The sequence below is a fragment of the Pinus tabuliformis genome, chromosome 7 (genome assembly GCF_031772625.1).
Source record: "Pinus tabuliformis cultivar Carrire ecotype Pingquan chromosome 7, CPIR1, whole genome shotgun sequence".
Taxonomy (NCBI): domain Eukaryota; kingdom Viridiplantae; phylum Streptophyta; class Pinopsida; order Pinales; family Pinaceae; genus Pinus; species Pinus tabuliformis.
In genome coordinates, this window is record NC_142293.1 from 608707013 (window position 1) to 608716080 (window position 9068).

A 9068-nucleotide genomic window follows, 5' to 3' on the forward strand; every position below is an offset into this window, starting at 1 on the left:
AGATTCAAACAGAAGACATATTACAAAGGACATTAATATACTCTATATTATTTTTACTGAAATCACTACATCAACGCGGCCTCAGCCAACGGATAAGTTGGTTCACCTATGGGGTGTATATCAGTCGATTTATATAGATTTAGATTTTATATAACTCAAGGTTGGAAACCAAATTCTCTATGAAAGTAAAGTACCCTTTTTCTTACCGGGAAAATGCAACCACATCAGGAAAACCCTAACCAGTGCTGCCTAAATTTCAGAGCGCACAACTCTAAACCATGTTCACTTCTGACCTTGGCTGCCCAGGTTTTCTTCCTTAGTATTACATGGTGGTGTTTTCTTGTCAAATTTGTTTAGATTTTCAGTTCATGGGAGGTAGTATGGGCTCTGTAGTAGGTGAGAAAATAACCCGTCTGATCGAGCGCGCTACCGCGGAATCTCTTCCATTAATTATGGTGTGTGCTTCCGGAGGAGCACGTATGCAAGAAGGAAGTTTTAGTTTAATGCAAATGGCTAAAATAGCTTCTGCATTATATATTCATCAGAAGGAGAAAAAGTTGTTATATATATCGATTCTGACGTCACCGACAACTGGTGGAGTGACTGCTAGTTTTGGCATGTTGGGAGATATTATTATTGAATTTGAATTTAGGATGAATTTGTTCCAAGTCACAAATCTGAGTTGTGAAGTCTTCACAATCCAAGTGTCTCAGCGTTTTTAAGATACTGAATTCATATAGATAATAAAAAACTTAATTTAAACAACACAAAGCAAGATTTTACCAAATCTTTTTTCCAAGTCAAAATCTCCAACAAAAAAACATCGGTTAATTAAAAAACCCCATTCTAATCAACTTTCCCAACAAAATCAATTTTTCAATTATCGATCTTTTAAATAAAATCAGTTTTCCAGTTATCAATCTTACATAACTATAACCTTCCATTAAAAAGAAGCAAAAATGTTCCAATAATCTTAAATTTTGGGTATACATTCAAATTTTCAATTTTCAATGTTCCGTAATGATAACCTTCCATCGACAAGCAGTAGAAGAATATTCCAATATTCTTAACTTCTACGAATGCACCACACTCCATTGCCAATAGAAGAACAACTATTTGTGTAAATATCATCTTCAACACGTAATAAGATGAAGAAGACGGCCTTCCTCTACTGCGTGTTCATCTTTAAGGATTCCGAGTTTCACACCACAAATTCATCTTTTCCATTAAGGATTTCATGTTTCACATCCGAAGTAATATTTCTCTTTTCCTCCCAAAACAAAAGAAGGAGATAAACATAAGGCATTAGACCTGCAATGAAAGAATGGCATCATCAGGACTTCAACAGCTTTGAAATGGTGTGGGATGGCATGTATATCAAGATCGAAAAAACAGAGAAAAATATGCTCACAGAATTAATGAAGTGGAAAAAACTTTTTCCTTACCTGCTTAAAAAGAAAAATGTTGAAGGTTATTATGAAGAGGAGGAGAAATATTTGCACACTCGACTATCAAAAACGGAATTAACTTTGCATAATGTTTTATCAGCGTTGCAAGTCTGCTTTGGCTTATGGCAGTTCATAAAGCTCACACCAGTTGGGGAACTCATACAACGTGGAGTCCGCTGGTTGTTGTGACCAATTGTACTCTCCCCATAATATTCTCGGCTGGAACACTGTGAATAACTTGGGAATGTTGCAGCTGAGAATAACTTGGGAGAGTCCCAACTATTGCAGCAACCACCTGACTACGCCTTGTATCACACCCAAATCGGTGTGACCTTCAGGAACTGCCATAGGCCAAGGCAAAGTCGAAGGTTAATAAAATGTTAATCAAAATTAATTCTGTTTCGTCCCTTGCTCAGTTCAATGCGCGGCTGGTTCTCTCCTTCGATAGCTCGCTCTGATAATCTTTCTCCCCATCCTCTGTTTAATACTCTTCCTCATATTTCTTTTCTACCAAGGAAGACATCTTGCTTTTTTTAATGTGGGCATCTTCATCTTTCTTTTCGTATCTTGATATGGATGCCATCCGTCCCGGGTTGAAAGCGATCGAAGTCCTTCGGATGCCATCTTTTCCTCCGGATGATATTCTCATCCATGTGCTGGTTTGTTTGATTGTCAATTAAAGTTTGACGCTGATGTGTCAAGTTGATCATCTGCTTTCCCTTTCCGTAGAAAAGCAAAAGTTTAATTCACTGAACCCTTACAGAGAACACGCAGAACAAGAAAGTTGTATTCGCCTCGGACTTCATCTTATTGCGGGTCCAGATCATATTCTACATGCAATTGCAGGTGAACAAAAGCATTTTTGAGATCTTCTCTTCGTGTACATCATCAACAACCCATCACTTCTCAGTGTTCAACTCACTATCCGTTTCATTTGATCAAGCATCTTCTTTCTATCATATTTATATTATTATTATTTTCTTTATCTTCTTGTGGGCACTAGTATACTGATTTGCGTTTGAATGAAGCATCCACTTTTGAAATGATCGGAGAATCCACAGTAGAATTATTTTCGAACCAACGTTTTGAATCCCAAGTGGGATCCATCATCAGGGTAGAAGAATGATGATAATGGAAGAACAACAGTCGGCTAGAACCCTAAATTTTATGAAAAAATAATTTTTATTTCATATTAAATGTTATATATTTATTAATAATTATCATTTAAAATAAAATAAATTAATATAATAATAACTTAAACATTTATTAATATAATGTTAATAGGATAATGATCAACTATTTTAATTTATAAATAAACCAAATTAATAAATATTTGATTTTATTGACAATGAAATATAATTACTTATTAATATATAATTACTTATATATTAATAAGTAATTATATTTCATTGTCAATAAAATCAAATATTTATTAATTTGGTTTATTTATAAATTAAAATAGTTGATCATTATCCTATTAACATTATATTAATTAATGTTTAAGTTATTATTATATTAATTTATTTTATTTTAAATGATAATTATTAATAAATATATAACATTTAATATGAAATAAAAATTAATTTTTCATAAAATTTAGGGTTCTAGCCGACTGTTGTTCTTCCATTTGAATTTTTCCTCCTTAGTATTTATTCCTCCTGTTTGCTCTTCTTTTATCATCATTCTTCTACCCTGATGATGGATCCCACTTGGGATTCGAAACGTTGGTTCGAAAATAATTCTACTGTGGATTTTCCGATCATTTCAAAAGATAAAAACCACAGATCTCTCAAATCCAGAAGCATCCACTTTTAAGTAGAAGTGTAAGATAACGTCCACGGGTTGAAAACACATGACAAGATGAATTATTTTTCACGGTATAATTGGCATATAACCTTATTATTGAGTGTTTTAGATTTTCTTTTACGGCCTAATATGATGTGTAAGTTTGTCTAGTCCATCATGAAAGTTGAAATTTTTTTAATGCTGATTAAAAAAAAAATCTGAAAATCTAAAAATAAAAAAATTAATTAAAATGTTTTATATAGTTATTCAAATTCAACCTATATGATAAAATAACTAATCGAAAGAAATATTACCTTTAACAAAAAAATTTACCACAATAAAATTCCAAATTTTTAAAATTTTAAACAATTTTACTGTTTACTAAAGTCAATACCATTTCCTAAAATAAAGTAAAAAACATTTCCTAAAATAAAATAAAAAGGTTATTTCAACCCAAGGAATCCAAAAATCTTGCTCCAAAATTTTTTAATATTTCTTTTAATTAAATATTTGTAAAATGAATTAAGAAGAGAAGGAGAGAGGGAGGGAGAGAGAGAAGGAGAGAGAGAAGGAGAGAGGGAGGGAGATAATGACAAGGTTGGAGGGAAGAGAGAGAGAGAGAGAGAGAGAGATGGGGGGAGAGAGAGGGATTTGGGAGAGAATGAGAGAGAGACGGCTTGAGAGAGAGGAGGAGAGAGGGAGGACAAAGAGTTGGATTTGGAAGGGGAGAGATCGAGGGAAGAAAAAAGACATATAGAGAGAAAAGTGGAGAGAGAAAGAGAGGAAATGAAAAGGAAGGGATGGAGAGAGTGTGTGTATGTTTGGGGGTGAGATAGAGAGATAAAGAAGGAGAGATGGAGGGAGATATAGATATAGATGGAGGGGGGTGAGAGGGAAGAGGATTTATTGAACTAAATGCAATGAATTCATGGTACATGGTGATTTCTAATCCTATTTTATTACTTGCATTAGATGCATTAATTTCAGTGTAGATGTTGATTTCTAATGATATTTCATTTCTTGCACTAGATGAATGATTTCAGTGTAGAGGTTTATTTCTAATCCTATTTGATTGCTTGCACTAGATGCATTGATTTCAGCGTAGATGTTTTTTAATTCTATTTGATTGCTTGCACTGAATACATTGATTTCAATGCAGATGGTGATCTCCAATTCTATTTGATTTCTTGCACTAAGTGCATTGATTTCGGTGTAGATGGTGATTTCTAATTCTATTTGATTTCTTGCACTATATGCATTGATTTAAGTGTCGATTGTGATTTCTAATCCTATTTGATTGCTTGGACTAGATCCATCAATTTTAGTGCATGTGGTGATTTCTAATCCTATTTGACTATTTGCACTATATGCATTGATTTTAGTGTAGATGTTGTTTTCTAATTGTATTTGATTGTTTGCACCAGATGCATTGATTTCATTGTAGATGGTGATTTATAATCATTTGATTGTTTGCACTAGATTTATTGATTTTAGTGTATATGTTGATTTATAATCTTATTGATTGCTTGCATTAGATTCATTGATTTCAGTGTAGAAGTTTTCTAATTTTATTTGATTGTGTGCATTGGATGCATTAATTTCAACGTAGATGGTGATTTCTAATTTGATGTAACTCAATGTATGATGGTACATAAACTTAAACTTATTGGATTAATAATGTGCGTTGATTTTAGTGTATGAAAAAAAAAATGATTGACAATTTGCTTTGATTTTTGTGTTATAGTAATTCAACGAGAATCGTCTAACGAGGCAGAGGAATTTTCCTAGACGACCAAAAGTGGCCAAAATCCGGACAAACAAATTTCAAAAAATCTTGTAGAGGCAGTGTTTGAATCTTGTTTTTGATGGTGTAAATGGATTCAACACCATCAAAAATGCTTATGACACCTAAAATTTTGAAGTTTAACAACTATAACTTGGATTTACAAAAATCCTTGTCGGATTTTCTCTAAATATGACCGGAATTTCCATAACTTTCCAAGAAAGTCTGATGTCTACTACATTAGTTCAAGTTAACGTATTCAATAGTTTACAATATCAACTATCATTTTCATATAATCAACATGAAAAGATGGAAAACTAAAAAATAATTTAAACATTTTGTAAATCTAACCACTCATTAAAAAAAATCAAAATTAAATTATTTCTTGAATTTTGCAAACAAACTATAGATAAAATAAATAAATCATCAAAATGTTTTGAAGTAAATAAATTAACACATTAGCAATGAAACGAAACATTTCAAGAGCAATCTTGATACAATAAATTATTAAAACTACTCTTCGAAATATATTTAGTAATAACTAGAGGGAAACTATTAGGAATTATTAATTGTCAAAAGTTGTGATACCTAAAATCAAATGAAATATATGTGCAGTATCAATCCTCTTGCAAACTATCGACATGATTTTCTCCCTTCATAATCACCAACTAATTACTAATATAAAATTACATACACATATAGAAATATAACACAAAATTTGTAACATTCACAAACATTACCATCCAAATCCAAACACATAAACACACAAACCACTCAAAGCATCCAAGCGCATACACAAAAACCATTCAAGGCAAGAAACAAAAACAAAATTAAAGAAGAGAATGATATAGCCATGTCAAACAAAGAAAACATAATGTAAATTTCAATGTATGAAGTTCATCTCAAACATATACATAATAATGATAATCTAAAAATGTGTCATTGTCACCCTCAACTGGAACCAACCTAGATCCATCTAGCTTCGAATTTGTCATGCCCCGAGAGGGATCAAATCCCTCGAGGTGCAAACCTTTCCTCAAATTCCACACTCCAAAAAGAAAGTTTGCACCTTGAGGGATTTAATCCCTCTCAGTGCATGATAGATCTAGAGCTAGATGGATCTAGGATGGTATGTCAATTCATGATTTAAGGTGAAAGTAAATAAAACAAATATAGGATTAAATCAATCCAAATTCTGAACATTAATTATAACAAGCATTCCCTAGAAGTCAGGGAAAAAGGGAACGCTGAAATAAACTAAGATGTTGTTTGAAGATAACAAAATTTAGTTGACTGGTTTATGAATAATTAATAGAGAGTCCATTTAATATTGTCTATGAATAACATAGTAAAATGATCTTTTATATGTTTAAGTGATGTCATGAATGAACGTATACAGAATGAATTGTGTTGGTGTTGGTTATTTTTAAAGAAAGTAAATTCCAAGGAAATTAGTTTTCATTGTGAGCTGTAAGCTCATGTAGGTTTTCTATTTTCCCCACTATGGAGGTTATCGATGGGTCTCATCCCATTGTATATATACAGATTCGTTTTTTATGTGTTTAATAATGTAGAAGGTTAGCTTTTTAGTACGATCTTGAAGAGTTTGAGACTCTTTCATGGTATCAGAGTAGATCTACGAGCCCCTTCCCTTTGTTTGATTGTTTCCATCGATTTTTGATGTTGTTTTCTTGGACTTATATCCATACAAATTAGACCCATATTGGATCAATCTTGGAGGAGAATAATTGCATATCGCAACATAAACCTTTGTCTTCTTTGTTGACGCATTCGGTTTTTTTGTGGCCATTTGGTGGGGCACACTCAACCTTATGATTTCTAGAGCCAGATTGATTGCTTGACTTTGCAATCATTGAGTTTGTGGCACCCCGTCTTTAGAGAGTGCAAGAACTCTATTCAATCTGCATTTAACATATTTTTTGGACCATGTCATAAGTCCAACATCCATCGATATTGGCTTTTTTGCCTGAATTTGTTATTTTTCTGTCATGTGGCGTCTTTGCTTCAGCGCTGGAAAATTTTTGTTGTGCATTTAAATTTCGTGTAAGAACTACACATCATCCACAAATTTTCCACCAAAGGTATTTTTAATTGATTATTTTTTGAAATATTTTGTTGTGGGCTTTTATTTGGAGGGGGATTTTTTTATTCTTTGTGATAACATGGCAGAATTGAGGACCGTTGAGCTCCTCACTCCCCATAATTATCATACATGGAAGCTCAAAATGCAACAACTCCAATCAAAGGGATTGTGGAAAATTTTAGTAGAAAATCAACCCACCTTCACCAAAGAAATGGAGAAGTTTTCTTAAAGAATCAAGCTTGATGAAGCCATGGGTTTAACTGGCCTTCATGTTTCAGACAATTTGTTATTCCATCTTGATAAATGTGATACTCCGAAGAAAAATTGGGACAAGATTACCTCTCTATGTTGCAAAGTAGATGAGTTCAAGGCCTTACAATTGGAAGTGAAATTGTCTTCATTGATCCCTGATGAGCATGCCTCTATTGAAGACTATCTTGTCAATTTCAGTCATTGGTTACACAGTTAAAAGGATGTGAAGACACCAAATCAAATAGTGAGTGCATTTTCTTGATTTTATCCAAGCTGAAGGGTTTGTATCAGGTATTTTCTTCTACATTTTATTCTACAATGGATGCACTTGGTGATAATTTTAAAATGCCTTCTTTTGAGTTATTTTGTGAACGCTTAACAAGAGAACAATCTAAGCTTCAATAGTTAGATGCTCTTTCTAGCTCTACATCTCAAGCTCTTGTAGCACATATCTCCAAAGGAAAATCCAAAGCTAGTCCTCAAAAGAAGAAGGATTCTACTCAAAGTAGTGAGCCTCCCTCCAAACCTCAACAAAAGTCAAATCCCTCTCCATCCTCTTCCAAGTCCAAAAGGTCTTCCTCCAAGCCATGGAAGAAGAGGTCAAATGAAACTTGCAGCTTTTGTGGAGGAGAAGGGCATCCAGAATCCAAGTGTTATAAGAAACTTGAAGCATTGAATGAAGTGATGAAGCAACATAATATTTCAGTATCCAAACCCTCTTCATCTGGTAGAGGGCATGCTTTATCTGTTTGAGCATTACATGCATTCTCAAATTGCTAGATATTTGACTCAGGTGCATCTCATCATATGAATCATTCCAGTAAGTTGCTTCCATCTCCATCTGATTGTAGTGTTTCCCAGATTGCAGTGGGAGACTCTTCACAGCTTGATGTTCGTGGATCAGGCACTATGTAGTTAGATTATGGTTGCATCAAGAATTTTTTTCTAGTGCCTAACATATGCGAAAAGTTAATTTCTATTTATCAGGTCTTCCATTCTGGTGATGGTAAAATAGTTGAGTTTTCTCCCAATGATGTAGTCATTCGAGAACTACAAGATCTAGAAGTTTTTGTTGAATATGGACAGATAGATCACGACTCTCACTTATATAGATTTTCAAGTTTGAGCCTACTTTTGATAACTCTTTTATTGCACATGTTAATTCATTAAGTAAGATTTGGCATGAAAGATTTGGACACCTTAAGTATAGATATTTGCAGCAAATGAATTTTCAAAATCTTGTTCTTGGGCTTCCTAAGGTGTGATGCATAGATGGAGTTTGTCCAGGATGTGTTCTTGGCAAACAACATCAAGATCCCTTTTGAAAGGGAAAGCATTGTGGGCTATTGTTCCTCTCGAGTTAGTGCATAGTGATCTTATGATTTTTCCAACTCATTATTTTTTAGAAGCTAAGTATGCACTTACCTTCATTGATGATTTCTCTTGCAAATCTTGGGTATATTTTCTTAAGTTTAAAAGTGAAGTCTTAGCCCCTTTCAAAAAATTTAAAGCTTTTGTTGAAAAGAGATCCTCCCTTTTTATCAAGAATCCACCCATGGATAATGGTGGGGAGTATGTCAGTCAAACATTCAACTATTTTCGTAGAGAACATATTGTTGTGCCCCATAGAAGCACACTATTGTTATTTTTGTGCCCTTACATTATTATTCTTATGTAGGGTCTAATTATATTGTGA

At 33.3% G+C, this 9068-nt stretch overlaps 1 long non-coding RNA gene and 1 pseudogene across 1 annotated transcript; one reads left to right on the forward strand and one right to left on the reverse strand.

Moving 5' to 3' along the window:
• Positions 1-855: 855 nt before the first annotated feature.
• Positions 856-1995, reverse strand: LOC149248904 (uncharacterized). Its single transcript, XR_016265794.1, has 2 exons — positions 1446-1995; positions 856-1311 (listed from the first exon to the last, which is right to left on the reverse strand). It is a non-coding gene; the product is annotated as an uncharacterized LOC149248904 (long non-coding RNA).
• Positions 1996-7199: 5204 nt separating this feature from the next.
• On the forward strand, positions 7200-8125 carry LOC149248905 (uncharacterized; annotated as a pseudogene).
• The last annotated feature ends 943 nt before the right edge of the window (positions 8126-9068 follow it).